The 14,454-nt window shown below is 59.3% G+C and overlaps 1 protein-coding gene across 2 annotated transcripts in view; it reads left to right on the top strand.

Annotated features, from left to right (window-relative positions):
- The first annotated feature begins 631 nt into the window (after positions 1-631).
- Positions 632-14,454, top strand: part of LOC137450144 (excitatory amino acid transporter 4-like) — a 39,190-nt gene continuing 25,367 nt past the window's right edge. For both annotated transcript variants that reach the window (XM_068156380.1, XM_068156379.1), the window contains exons 1-2: positions 632-734; positions 12,630-12,798. The gene's annotated coding sequence lies outside the window, so the exon portion shown is untranslated. The remainder of the gene's footprint in view (positions 735-12,629; positions 12,799-14,454) is intronic.

The raw sequence follows: 14,454 nt of genomic DNA, 5'->3' as shown, positions 1-14,454 counted from the left end.
CCTGGCAGTGCTGGTTAGACCCAGCGAGCCTCACTTGCTTCCACTTCAGCCTCTCTGATCCTGCATCTTCAATTAGCTGACCTGGGAAGTGCCAGCAGACCTCCCCCACCAGCTCTTTTGTCTGAGGCAATGTTTTAAACACGTGGGGGAAATACTCCAGGCATCCACAAAGCTGTCTGGGGGGAAGCACAGCCTGGAACCCAAGCCTTAGCAAATCATCTGGTGAGTGAGCACCTCAAGTCCTTCTGAGACCGCTCCTTGCCCGCACCTCGCTCCCCTCCCACCCGCACCGGGAGCACCTCACTGCTGCAAGGTGGCTGCTCCATCCCCCGGACAGCCAGAGAGCTGCTTGCTCTGCCTTCCCTCCTGCCTCCCAGGGCCAGGGAGCCACTAGCAAGGGAGGCATTCCCTGGTTTAGGAGTGCTGGGGGGCGGGGGGGGGAGGAGGCTGGAGAAGGTTCATTTCTGCTGAAATCCGAAGGTTTCTGCAGCGTTTCACCGCGTGGGGTTGCAAGGAAAGCAGCAATCCTGCAGCTGAAGTGTGAAGCATAGTTTCCAGGATTTGCAGCCGTGTAATTCCCATGGGATTTGCTCCCATTGGTTAGCACCGGGGGTATGTTGGTGACCCGAGTGACATTGCAGCAGGAGGCTCCCTGCCCGGGCACTCGCAGGCTTCTCTCACCGCCCGGGAGGGGCTGAGGAGCACCACCGCCTGCACAGCTGCCCACAGGGAAGGTAAGAGGTCAGCGTGGAGGGGGAGTGCCGCGGGGAGAGGGAAAGTACACCGAGAGGGGGGAGGGAGAGCTGGGGGCTGGAAGCACATGGAAGCCTTCGGCCCCTCAGCCAGCCTGGATTCCTTCGGTGCTGAAGGGCAAGTGTTTGGCAGCACTCATGGGCTCATAGAAGAGAGCCTTAACAGAAGAGACTTCTTCAGAGCAAGGAGAGAAGTTGTTTGGCCGATTTGAGGCAAGTTAGGAGGTTTTGAGTTCATCTGGGGCGAGGAGAGGTTGTTTAGATCTGGTCACTTAGCAAGGGTGCAGGGAGCGGCGGCGTGGCTGCGACTGCTTCTTGTTCCCTGTTGCTCCGGAGCTGGAAGAGAGGCCAGTCCTGCTGCTGTCCCCTCTCTGGAGCCTCCCCTTCTGTCTCACTGCACTGACCATCAGAGTGCTAAAAAAAACCTGTGACAAAGCAGAGCAAAGTGGGCAGGACGCTGTGCCAGGGCTCCCTCTTAGCAGGGTGCTAAAAGAGGCTGAGCGGGCGGCGCAGGTATCCTGGCAAGCCTGACACAGCTGCTGGGGAGCAAAGCTGAGCAGCAGCCTGCTGGGCAGACCAACAGCCCACTGCCAAGGTTGGCATCCCAAACACTTCAGGGTGGTCTGCTGTGGCCAGGAGGAGTGGAATTTTCCAGCTGGTTAGTCAGGCTGCCTGTGCCACGCTCCAGGCTCCCGCCCTGGCTGCTGGCAGGTGACTGTTTAGCTGCAGGCTATGAACTGTGAGATTTCTCAGGGGCTTCTCCTAGGTCAGGAACAATCACTGGAAAAGTAGATCAGAGAGCTCACAGAGGAGGTGGCCTGATAAGCTGGGAACTGGGAACGTGCCTTCCCTTTGGCTCAGTTTCTGTAACGAGCTGTGTGACAGTTCTGAGCTGCCTGTGCTGACAGCACACAGCCAGCACTGCTCCCAGCTTCTCCCTGCAAGGACTGGGGCCCTGCCTGTCCGAGCCCAGCCAGCCCGAGCCCAGCCTGCCCGAGCCCAGCCAGCCCGAGCCCAGCCTGCCCGAGCCCAACCAGCCCGAGCCCAGCCAGCCCGAGCCCAGCCTGCCCGAGCCCAGCCAGCCCGAGCCCAGCCTGCCCGAGCCCAGCCTGCCCGAGCCCAGCCAGCCCGAGCCCAGCCTGCCTAAGCCCTGCCTGCCCGAGCCCTGCCTGCCTAAGCCCAGCCTGCCCGAGCCCAGCCAGCCCGAGCCCAGCCAGCCCGAGCCCAACCAGCCCGAGCCCAGCCTGCCCGAGCCCAGCCTGCCCGAGCCCAGCCTGCCTAAGCCCTGCCCGCCCGAGCCCAGCCTGCCCGAGCCCAGCCTGCCTAAGCCCTGCCTGCCCGAGCCCAGCCTGCCCGAGCCCAGCATGCCTAAGCCCTGCCTGCCCAAGCCCTGCCTGCCCGAGCCCTGCCTGCCCGAGCCCAGCCTGCCCAAGCCCTGCCTGCCCAAGCCCTGCCTGCCCGAGCCCTGCCTGCCCGAGCCCAGCCTGCCCAAGCCCTGCCTGCCCGAGCCCTGCCTGCCCAAGCCCTGCCTGCCTGAGCCCTGCCAGCCCGAGCCCTGCCTGCCCGAGCCCAGCCTGCCCGAGCCCAGCATGCCTAAGCCCTGCCTGCCCAAGCCCAGCCAGCCTGAGCCCTGCCTGCCCGAGCCCAGCCTGCCCAAGCCCTGCCTGCCCGAGCCCTGCCAGCCCGAGCCCAGCCTGCCCGAGCCCAGCCAGCCCGAGCCCTGCCTGCCCGAGCCCTGCCTGCCCGAGCCCAGCCAGCCCGAGCCCTGCCTGCCCGAGCCCAGCCTGCCTAAGCCCTGCCTGCCCGAGCCCTGCCTGCCCGAGCCCAGCCAGCCCGAGCCCTGCCTGCCCGAGCCCTGCCTGCCCGAGCCCAGCCAGCCCGAGCCCTGCCAGCCCGAGCCCAGCCTGCCCGAGCCCAGCCTGACACCTGCAGGCATGTGGGGCCACCACTGCACCCATGATCCATGGGAGGGATGGGGAGAAAACTCCCTGCCTGGAGAGCCAGCAAGGCTGCTGGGTGAGAGGCAGAGGACACCTGTTTGGTGTCATTGTCCTTACACAGCTGGCAGGGGACAGCCAGCTCAGAGCACCCCACACCTAGGGGCCCTCTGGATCACAGCCCAGCACTCAGTGTGCTGCCTGCCCCTGCCAGAGAGACCCAGACATCAAACCCACCCTGTCCCAGGGGCTGAAGGGTGCCCAGCAGACACTTCTGAAGCACCAAAGGGGACAAAGCTATCCCTGAGACACCACCTCTGGAAGCCTCTTGGTCATCATTTCCCCTGAAGCACTTCAGAGTGATCAAAGATGTGAGAGGAGCAGGAAAGGTTGTGAAGTGCCCATGTGGGAGCTGGATTGCTGCCTGAAGTGGGTGACTGTGTTTACACCTGTAAAAGCGATCTGGCAGAGGTCCTGCTGCCTGCATGAGATCCAGAGATAGGCAGACAGCTGAAGAGGGCTTTGAAATGCAGCCCCAGGCTCAGTCAGCTGCAAAGGCAGATAGCAGAGGTGATGCATTTAACATCCCCTGCAGTCCTTAGGAGGAGATGCTGGAGCTCTGATAAAGCTTCCAGGAGAGGCTCCACAGACAAAGACATTCCTGCTGGATCTGGGAACCTCCGAGTTGTCCACCTCCGAGTTGTCCACCTGGGGATCTTACAGCAAGGCTGTGCCCCAAGGTGTGCTGCTGATGCTCAGTCACAAGTAGGAGCCTCGGAAGCATGGCAGAAGGGGGTCAGAAAAAGAGTGAAATAAAGTCTGGCAGGGAGAGAGGCAGAGTGTGCCTAGAGAGAACCTGAGGGGATGAAAGACAAAGTCCATCAGGAGGGGCTGAAAGCAGCTGGCTTTAGGGAATTCTGCAGTTCAGGGAGGGACAGCCAAGGCTGCAGATTCCCTCCAGAGCTCTGCTTTCTCTCAGCTCCCAGAGTTTGGAATTCTCCTCACTCCAGAAAGCCACCGAGGACCTGGGGAGCCTCCCAGTGGAAAGCAAATTGCACGAGTCCCCAGAAGTCAACACAAGACTTGGGTTTCACTCAAGGAAGTGAGTCTGGGATCTCACTTGGGAGGAGAAGAGAAGGAGCCACATGGAACTCAGGAAAGCACTGGGTTGAGGGGAGGCATCTGGAAGAGACTTGGAGCTGCTGCTGTCCCAGGGACCGATGCAGGATCCTCCACTTCTCTAAAGCTTTCCAGGTGCCAGCTCCCAGTTGCATTTGAGCCTCTGAGGGTGCCTGCAGGTGCTGCTGGCATATCCACACCGAGTAAGCTGCAGCCTGCCGGTGTGGCCCTGCCAGCAGCACCACCTGCAGCAGGAAGTTCAGCTCAGCTCCTCCACAGCAGCAGCTGACTGCTGCTTCCTCAACCTCACGCAGAATTTCCAGGGTCAGGCAGACCCCAGGCTTATATAATTTGCCTGGAATTGTGATGAATTCATCACCACCAGCAGAGAGGAAGGCAGGTTCTGGTTTTACTCTTCCCCCCCCCCCCCAAGTATATTCTACTTTCAAGAGAATTAATTAACACAGAGCTATTCCTGTGCTGCGAAAGGAGGGCAGACGAGATGGTCACCACTGCTCCCTTTTGTCCTTGTCATACATACACACAGATCACAGCATCACTGAATTGTCAGGCTTGGAAGGGACCTCAAGGATCAGCCAGCTACAACCTCCCTGCCATGGGCAGGGACACCTCACACCACAGCAGGTTGCCCAGAGCCACATCCAGCCTGGCCTTAAAATCCCCCAGGGCTGAGGCTTCCACCACCTCCCTGGGCAACCTGTGCCAGGCTCTCACCACCCTCCTGGGGAACAACTTCTTCCTAACATCAATCTCAATCTACCCATTTCTATTTTTGCTCCATCCCCCCCCAGTCCTATCCCTCCCTGACACCCTCAAAAGTCCCTCCCCAGCTTTCTTGTAGCCCCCTTCAGATATTGGAAGGCCACAATTAGATCTTCTTGGAGCCTTCTCCTCTCCAGACTGAGCAACCCCAATTCTCTCAGAGTCTGTCTCCATAGCAGAGCAGCTCCAGCCCTCTGCTCATCCTCATGGCCCTTCTCTGGACACCTTCCAGCACCTCCAGATCTTTCCTGTAACGGAGGCTCCAGAACTGGACACACAGCTCCAGCTGTGGTCTCAGCAGAGTGGAGCAGAGGGGGAGAATCACTTCCCTCGACCTGCTGGCTATGATTCTACCCCCAGAAAAGACCCTGGACCACAGAAGAAACCACCTGAGATTTGAGCCTCCCTGTCTCAGATGTATCCCTGAGAGGGAGTGGAAGGAAATCAGCCCAGGCAGGAGCTGGAGGGCTAAGAGCTGATCACATTCATTTCACTCTAAGAAGGGCATTGAGCAGCCTGCCAGTCTGAACTGGTGCTTGCTGGGCAGACTCTGGTTTTCAGCATGGAGAAAGGGAGAAGGCAAGGCCCAGGTGTTTGCATCTCTCCTGGTTTCTCCCTCCTCCCAGAGCAGCTGTGGCAAAGCCCAGCCATCTTGTGCTGCACTGAGCACTGCTCCTCTCCACATCCCCACTGAGTGAGTCTGCTTAAATAAGGATTAATATCTGCGAGGGCAATCCCTGGGAGTGCTGCTGGCCCTCCTGCAGGCAGGATGCATTTCACAGTGCTTCAAATTATCTGTCAAGATGAGTCCTGAGAAATGCTTCTGCCTGCTGTGAACATTCCAGCATGGTGGGGTTGGAAGTGACCTCTGGAGATACCCAGTCCAAGCCCCCTGCCAGAGCAGGACACCCACAGCAGCTTGCCCAGGAGCACAGTGGCTGGAGGGGGGTGAAAGCTCTCCACAGAAGGAGACTCCACAACCTCTCTGGGCAGCCTGCTCCAGGCCTCCAGCACCCTCACACCAAAGAAGTTTCTCCTCCTGTTCTGGTGGAACCTGCTGAGCAGAGTTCTGGCCCCAGCCTCTTGCCCCACAGCCTTTGTCTCTTGCTGAGTCCCTCTGGAGCTGCTCCAGGCTCTCAACCCCAGGGCTCTCAGCCTTTGCTCTTCACAGAGCTGCTCCAGGCCCTTCAGCACCTTTGTAGCCTCCTCTGGACTCTCTCCAGTAGTTCCCTGGCTCTCTTGAACTGAGGAGCTCAGCACTGGACCCAGCACTCCAGATGTGAGGTTGCAGTGCACATCTGTCCCTTGAGCAGCCAGAGCAAAGGGGCACCTCTGGAATTCAGCTGTCAAAACCTAGGAGCAAGTGACTGGGAGTGAAATGCTTGATGCACAGCATAGCCTCATCTGCTGTGTGTACAGAGCTGGCTACCAGCTGAGCTTCCAGCAGGGCACAGAAGAGACACCTCTGATGCTGTACTTGCATGGCTGATCTGCTGCAGAGGCAGGAAGTTGTTTCCAGCCACCTCAGCAGCGAGCACAGACTCTGTGCAACCAGGCAGCTGATGGCCATCAGCATCCCTACTGAAACCTGCTGCACACAAGCTGCAACAGCCAGCAGAGGAGGGAGCAGGAGGGCTGGGGACACTGACTGTGCCATGCTGGGCACAGGGCACAGGGGTGGTTGGAGGGCAGGATGGATGTGGACAGAGTAAGCAGAGCCACACTGGTGTTAGAGCTGTCTGTGCTGCACCATCCAGGGAAGAGCTGCATCCCCAAGCCATGGGGCAGGTACAAAGCAGTGTGGATTTGAATGTACAAATCCCCCCAAAATCATAGACTCATAGAATTGTCAGGGTTGGAAGGGACCCCAAGGCTCAGCCAGTTCCAACCCCCCTGCCACGGGCAGGGACACCTCACACCACAGCAGGTTGCTCACAGCCACATCCAGCCTGGCTGCAAACACCTCCAGGGCTGAGGCTTCCACCACCTCCCTGGGCAGCCTGTGCCAGGCTCTCACCACCCTCCTGGGGAAGAACTTCTTCCTAACACCCAGTCTGAGGTCTTTAGAAAAAGAGGTCTTTGGGAAGCACTTGGTTGTAGCAGGAAGCCTAAATCCAGCCTCTTTCACAGGCATCAGGCTGAAGAGCTCTGGGCAGTTTGTAGTGCAGCAGAAAGCAAGGGGCTGGAGGGGAGGGTGAGAGCTGGGTAAGGCCAGGGGAGAAAAGCTTAGTGGTTCATACTGGGGGAACCCAGGTGAGTGCCCACCAGGGAAGCTGGCAGGGAGGGAGCTGGGGACTCCTTCTGCAGTGTCAGTGTCAGCAACAGTCTGACAGAAAGGTGCTTTGGGCATCACCAGAGCAACCACCCTGGGCAGCTGCAGCTGGCACTGGCTGGGCCTGCAGAGTGATAGAGGAGATCTTAGCAGAAGGATCAAAGCAAACCACCCCAAATCCCAGGACAGAGCTCCCCCAGAAGTGTGCAGCGAGTTCCCTGTGCACCTGGGAGAAGCAGGGAGCATGAGCTGGGATTCAAAATAGCTGAAACGTCTCAATCACACCCTCTGAGCAGAGCCAAGGAGAAAAGGAGGGCACTTGTGAGGGACACAAACTTCAGCAGCTCGCAGAACTTTGTCCTGCTGAGCACTTGGAGCCACTCAGCCCAAAACCTGGGGGAAAATTTTCTGTCAGCAGATGTTGGAGCAGGTCCAGAGGAGGCCACAGAGATGCTCAGAGGCTGCAGCACCTCTGCTGTGGGGACAGGCTGGGAGAGCTGGGGCTGCTCAGCCTGGAGAAGAGAAGGCTCCAGGGAGACCTTGGAGCAGCCTTCCAGTACCTGAGGAGAGCTGGGGAGGGACTTGGGACAAGGGCTCGGAGGAACAGCATGAAGGACAATGGCTTTGAGCTGGGAGAGGGGAGATTGAGAGTGGAGATGAGGAAGAAATTGTTGAGAGTGAGGGTGGGGAGAGCCTGGCACAGGCTGCCCAGGGAGGCTGTGGCTGTCCCCTGCCTGGAGGTGTTCAAGCCCAGGCTGGATGAGGCCTTGAGCCACCTGTGCTGGTGGGAGGTGTCCCTGCCCATGGCAGGGGCTTGAAACTGGATGATCTTTAAGGTCCCTTCCAATCCAACCCATTCTGTGACACTGTGACACCATTGTTCAACTCATTCTCCTTGCTTCCTTGTCCCATCTGCACCTCCAGCCAGGGTGTCCTGCTTGGTGCTGCCAGTGAGAGCTGCACCCTGAGGCTTTCCTCTTCCAGCCCTCCTGGCCCTGCTCTCCTTGGCTGCACCAAGGCTGATGCACCCAAGCAGCTCAGCTGCAGGGGGGCACAGCAGAGGGTCCTGAGGGTTTCAGGCTGTCCAGCAAGGTGAAAAACCATCATGAAGCACTCCCATGAAGGAATAAGGCAGCCCAGGGAGGAGCAGATCTCCAGCGGTCTGATCCAGACCGAAGCATTTCTTTGCACTGCTGAATTTGTCTGAACTTTGTGTGTGGCAAGTGTTGAAATTTGGACTCCTTGTTCCAAAATAGGGCAAAAACTCAATGTGGAAACATTGGCATTTCCCATAGGAAGGAAATTCCATTATTTGAGCAGCTCTGTGAAACACGAAGGGAGCTTCATTTGCAGCAGGCTCTGCTAACTCGGAATGAAGGTCACAGCTGCATAATTGGACTCTGCTCCCAGGGCCGAGTGAGCAGTGCAGGACACCAAATTAATCCCCACCCCCAAATTAAGGTTACTGTAACGAGGAGGAGAAGACTACAGAATTGCAAAAGGCAGGGAAGGAAGGGCTGAGAGATTGCTTCACATCAGAGGAAATCACATCTGTGCCCAGCGCTGGCAGCAGCAGGGAATGGCCCAGAGCCACAGAACGGTCTGGGTTGGAAGGGATCTCCAAAGCTCAGCCAGTCCAACCCCTCTGCACTCAGCAGGGACATCCTCCACCAGATCAGCTTGCCCAGAGCCCTGTCCAGCCTCACCTTGAGTATCTCCAGGGATGGGACCTCAGACACCTCCCTGGGCAACCTGTTGCAGTGTTCCAGCAGCCTCCTGGTGCAGAACTTGTTCCTCACATCCAATCTCAATCTGCTCTGCTCTGGTTTGAAGCCATTGTCCCTGGTGCTGTCCCTGCAGGCCTTTGGGAACATCCCCCTGAAGCTTTCTTGTAGCCCCTTCAGGTCCTGGCAGGCTGCTCTAAGGTCTCCCTGGAGCCTTCTCTTCTCCAGGCTGAACACCCCCAGCTTCCTCAGCCTGTCCTCATAGCAGACCTGCTCCATCCCTCTGATCATCTTTGTGGCCTCCTCTGAACCCTCTCCATCAGCTCCAGGTCCTTCCTGTGTTGTGGATCCCACAGCTGGACACAGCCCTGCAGGTGAGGTCTCCCCAGAGCAGAGGGGCAGGATCCCTTCTCTCCCTCTCTGGCCACACTGCTTTGGATGCAGCCCAGGCTGCCCTTGGCCTTCTGTGCTGCCAGTGCCCATTGCTGGCTCCTGCCCAGCTTCTCCTCCCCCCCAGGACCCCCAAGTCCTTCTCTGCAGGGCTGCTCTTGATCTCCTCCCCCAGACTGTATTAACAGTGAGGATTATTCTGGCCCAGGTGCAGGACCCTGCACTTGCTCTTGTTGGACCTCATGAGGTTCATCTGGGTTCACCTCTCCAGCTTGCCCAGCTCCCTCTGGGTGCCATCCTGTCCCTCTGGCACATCAACAGCACCACTCAGCTTGGGGTCAGCTGCAAACTCCACACTGCAGCAGCAAACACCCCTGGTTCCCTGGCAGGTCGAGGTGAGGATGGTTCACTTGCACCCTCCCAGTCACCAGGGGCTCACAGTGACACCTGGGGTTCGTCCCAGCATGGCCTCCAGAGGCTGGGTGTTCAGCAGCTGAGGCAAAGGCTGAGGGATCAGTGCTTATTGACACCAGGGGACAGGACACAGGCATCTGCCCCAGCCCTGCAGCCTCACACAGGCTGTGGACAGCAGAGGGAATGGGCCAGAAGTGCCTGCTGGCAGGGGCTGGCCTGTGGGCAGAATGAATCCAACACTTCACCATCTTTGGGTGCTTTGCTTTGTAAAGGCCAACAGACAATCAACATGGTTCTGAGAGCACAGAGATGTTGTGCCAAGAGAAGGGGCCAGGCTCTGCTCAGTGGTGTCCTGTGCCAGGACAAGAGGCAGTGGACACAAACTGGAGCCCAGGAGGCTCCACCTCAACATGAGGAGAAACTTCTCTGGTGTGAGGGTGCAGGAGGCCTGCAGCAGGCTGCCCAGAGAGGTTGTGGAGTCTCCTTCTGTGGAGACTTCCAAGCCCCACCTGGATGTGTTCCTGTGTGAGCTGCCCCAGGTGACCCTGCTCTGGCAGGGGGTTGGGACTGGATGATCTCCAGAGGTCATAGAATGACAGAATCAACCTGATTGGAAAAGACCTCAGAGATCATCCAGTCCAACCTATTACCTAATACCTAACACCTCCTGACAGCAAAGCTATGGCTCCAAGTGCCACATCCAAGCCTTTTCTGAACACCTCCAGGGATGGGGACTCCACCACCTCCCTGGGCAGCACATCCCAATGGCCAATCTCTCCTTCTGGGAAGAACTTTCTCCTCACCTCCAGCCTAAACCTCCCCTGGTGCAGCTTGAGACTGTGTCCTCTTGTTCTGGTGCTGGTTGCCTGGGAGAAGAGACCAACCAACACCCTTCCACCACCACCTAACACTCTGTGACTCCATGACAGAGGAGCAGGTGTGCTGCTCGACCTGCAAAGCCTCTCTTTGAGGCACGCAAACCCTCTGTACAAATCTGTCCTCTTTGCCCACAGCTTCCCCTCTCTGGGACCAAGGCCCCTCCAAGCTGGACAGAGGTGCAGCCTGAGGCCATGTTTATAGGGGGAGGGGCTGCAAACCACAGGGCCCTGTCCCTCTGCGACATTTTCATTCTCCTTGTGAGATGAGCACAGATTACTTTGAAAGGTGCTTTGTGGAGAGCATCAGGAGGGAGCCGATTTGGGGAAGCTATTCCAGGCTGTTTCCCAACCAGCCCTTCCTTTATCTTCAAAGGGCTGGGCAGGGCTCACATCAGCAGACCCTTCAGAAGGTGACTAAGTGACAAGAGGCTCATTGCCAGGGCTCTCCTCAGTGCCTCCCCCAAGGGTGACATTGTGAGTTTCCTTCCTACCCGCTGCTGATTACCTTGCAGCATCGTGTGGGCCCTGTGTGGTGTGATGGCCAAGTGTGCCTGGTGCTTGGAGAACGAGGAGAGCCTTGGGGGACTCAGCTCCCCAGGGATTGCACCTCCCTGGAAAGACTCTGCCTGGGCACCAGGCACTTCCATCCCCAGGGAGCAGAGCTCCTCACCTCTGAGACTTGGGGGCCTCAGCTGCCATGGGATTGCACCAGCCTGGAAAGACTCTGCCTGGGCACCAGGCACCTCCATCCCAAGGGAAAAGAGCTCCTCACCTCCTCCATAGCTTCTGCCTCCTGCTCTGGGTCCTGTTCAATACCTCAGAGGTGTCTGGAATTTGCCACAGATGCAACTCAAAATGAAAGATGGAAAAGGTTGCTGAAGGAGAAGGTTTGAGGTGTTCATTACTGTGAGGTTATGGCTAAGCAAGGCCCAGGAGTATTAAGCTGGGGAGAACTCAGTGCAGATTTTAGGAGGCAGGCTGGACTCCAGGCATAGGAAGTGGCAAAGGACAGTCTCAGACTGTTAGCCATTGATCCCTGGGGTGGATCTGGGCAGAGCTGAGCTGTGGGTGAGGGACAGCCTCGCCCTAGGGCTAGATGTGGCAGCTCTGCCTCTCGCTGGGTAGTGTCAGAAATGCTCCTGCCCAGCATCCTGCTCCCTGCTGCAGGTCACCACAGCCCCCAGCAGCCAGCTGGCAGGGGAGCCCAGAGCCCTTCTGGGAGGAAAGCTGCTGCCAAGCCACAGAGCAAAGCAGGGCAGGAGGAAGCAGAGATGTCCATCCTCTGGGACTGCCTCACCAACAGCCAGGGCAAAGGAGCTCAGCATGTCCCAGGCTGTGCTGCCACCTCCCACCTCCTCCTCCCTCCTCTGTCAACAGAGCCTGACACTGCCTTTGACCTGCCCCTTGCTGGGTGCGTTCAAACCCTGCAGCAGGCTCTGGCTGCAGCTCATGGCTGCTGCTGTGCTGAGGCAGGAGCATGCAGCACAGCCCTGCACTGCTGCCACCGGAGTTAAGAAGAAGGAAACCACTGAGGTGTCCCCTGTGGGTCATGCCTCTGGTAGTGCAGTGTAGCAGAGGAGCTGTTGTAACCCTGGTGCTGGGGCTTGCTTGTTGGAGCCACCGTGGGCTGTGTGCTGCTCACACCTGCACCCCACCTCTGCTCTGGCAGAGGCCATTCATGGAGATCTTGGGATGTGGGGCTGCTGTCCAAGGAGCTGCAGCAGGAGTCAGGATGCCAGAGATCAGTGAGCAGAGACAGCAGAAGCTTTGCCCTGCTCCCTTGCAAGCAGAGCCTGGCTCCCAGACACTGTGCTGCTGGCACCTTCCCTTTGGACCCGGTGAGCTGATCCCTCCTGTGACCTGCCCAGCACCCCTCCAGGAGGTCAGCAGGCTGAGGCACAGACACACTCACACCCCCCTTGGGCTGGGCTGGACAAGCCAAGGGCCGTGGGGCTCTGAGGTCCTGCTTGCACAGGCGGGGGTGGTGTGGGACCCCTCCAGGCTGTGCAGCTGCGGCTGCTGGAGGGAGTTCTGCAGCAGCCACCAGCGTGGAAGGGACAGAGAGAGAGGGCAGGGGTGGGCTGGGGATGAGATCTGCTTCTCCTTTCACACCTGGCTCCGCCGGCTGCCGCTGCTAGCTCCGGCTGAGAGGAGAGCAGAGCAAGTGCAGGCCCCCTGGCACCCCCCTGGCAGTGCCACTCCGGGCGTGGGCTCCGTGCATTCCGGTGGGGACAGGAGCTCCCCGGGCCCTGCTCTCCTGCAATCACCGAAGATGTTTGCAGTCTCCTCCTCCATGCCACTCCCCCACCCCCTGCTGCCATGCATCCTGAGCATATCACAGCCTTCCTTTCCTCTCTCAGGAGGTGCTGCTCCGAGCTCCCTGCTAACGCCGTACCTTGCTAAGGAGAAATCCCTGCACCCTGCCTTCCAGCCTAAAGAGCCACGGAACAAAAGTGCTCCGAATAAACCTCCCCCCAAGAGGCAAACGAGCTGCTGCCCCTCCTGCCTGACCACCAGCACTGGTTCCAGGTGAGTGCTTTTGTCAGCAAGGCTGAATGCATGGATGAGGGCAGTGCCAGCTGCAGGGGCTGGGGCAGGGCAGGAGCAGGGCAGGAGCAGGGCAGGAGATTTCCTTGGGTGTGTGCAGGAGGGAGCAGCAGGGAAGGCTCTCAGCCTGCTGTAGGACAGGGACTGCCCAGAGGGGAGTGCTGTGAAGTGGGGCTGGGTGCTGTGGGCTGGGTGCTCTGGGCTGGGTGCTTTGGACTGGATGCTCTGGACTGGGTGCTCTGGGCTGGGTGCTCTGGACTGGATGCTCTGGACTGGATGCTCTGGGCTGGAGAGACATAACCTTGCCACAGGACCTTGGCATGTGTAGGCAGCAGTGGGGAGAGCAGCAGTTGTCCTCCCAGTGAAGGGCTTAGGCCCCAGGCCAGCTCCCAGCTGGGGATCCCTTGGTCACTGTGGAATTTGGCTGGGCTGAAATTCCTGCCCACAGCAGAATCCTCTCTCCTTAGCTGCTGCTCCCTCCCAGAGAGGTCAGAGGCTGACCCTGGGCAGATCCCTTCTCCTCCTGGGGCTGTGGTAGGAGGTGGCTGGGCAGGAGCTGGCTGCCAAGCAGGGAGTGGAAGATGGAGGTGCCCAAGCACTTTGCTGAGCAGAGCCCTGACTGGGCTGCTATAGCAACACAAGAAGGCTGAGTTCCCTCTGCTTGGGCTTGGGAATGGAAGTGTTCAGCACAGGCACTTTGGTTGCTCTGCTCTCAGCTCATCCTGCTCCTCCCAAGAGCAAGCAATGGGCCAGGATCCACCAGCACCAGGGGTGAGGATGCCTCCAGCCAGGAGGTCTGTGGCCTCTCTCTGTCCTGGTGCTCAGGACTGGAAACAGCAGCTGATGCCAGGGGGCTGGATGCCATCCTCCTGAGCACAGGCACCGAGCTGCTGATGGGGGCAGGTGAGGTGGCAGGGGAGATGCCCACTCCTCCTTTGCCATCCTTGCCAAGATGCTCTCTGCCAAGCACCTCTCTGTTAGCTGCTGCTGGAGGGACTTGCAGCTTCCTGCTCTGGAGTGTCAGTGAAGCAAGTGGGACTTGAGAGCAGCTAACTGCAACTGTCAGAGCCCTGAGGGCAAAGCATGGAGCTGCCTGGCTCCCCTCGGCAGCCTGGCACACCCCTGCCTGCCTCCCCTCGGCAGCCTGGCACACCCCTGCCTGGCTCCCCTCAGCAGCCTGGCACACCCCTGCCTGCCTCCCCTCGGCAGCCTGGCACACCCCTGCCTGGCTCCCCTCAGCAGCCTGGCACACCCCTGCCTGCCTCCCCTCGGCAGCCTGGCACACCCTTGCCTGGCTCCCCTCGGCAGCCTGGCACACCCCTGCCTGGCTCCCCTCGGCAGCCTGGCACACCCCTGCCTCACAGGCACTCAGCCTTCCCTCCCCCCAGGCAAGGGAGGGCAATTTGGCTGCTGCCCTCTCACCAGGTGACCCAGCACCAGGCACTGTTCAGCCTGGAGAGAGCAGCACAGCTTTCTGGGTGCCCCTTGCCTTGGCCCTTGGCATCTGCCCGGCCTCTGCAAAGCTTTCCCCAATCCCTCTCCCCCTGCAGGGATTCCTCCCTCTTCCCCTCAGGCTGCTTCCCTGCTGCTACCTGTGGAGCCCTCGCTGCCTGGCAGTCCTGCTGGTGCTGGGCACAG

The sequence above is a fragment of the Melanerpes formicivorus genome, unplaced genomic scaffold, assembly GCF_026170545.1.
Source record: "Melanerpes formicivorus ecotype bairdi unplaced genomic scaffold, bMelFor1.0.p_v2 SCAF_34, whole genome shotgun sequence".
Lineage (NCBI taxonomy): Eukaryota > Metazoa > Chordata > Aves > Piciformes > Picidae > Melanerpes > Melanerpes formicivorus.
This window is presented reverse-complemented; position numbering and strand designations above follow the sequence as displayed.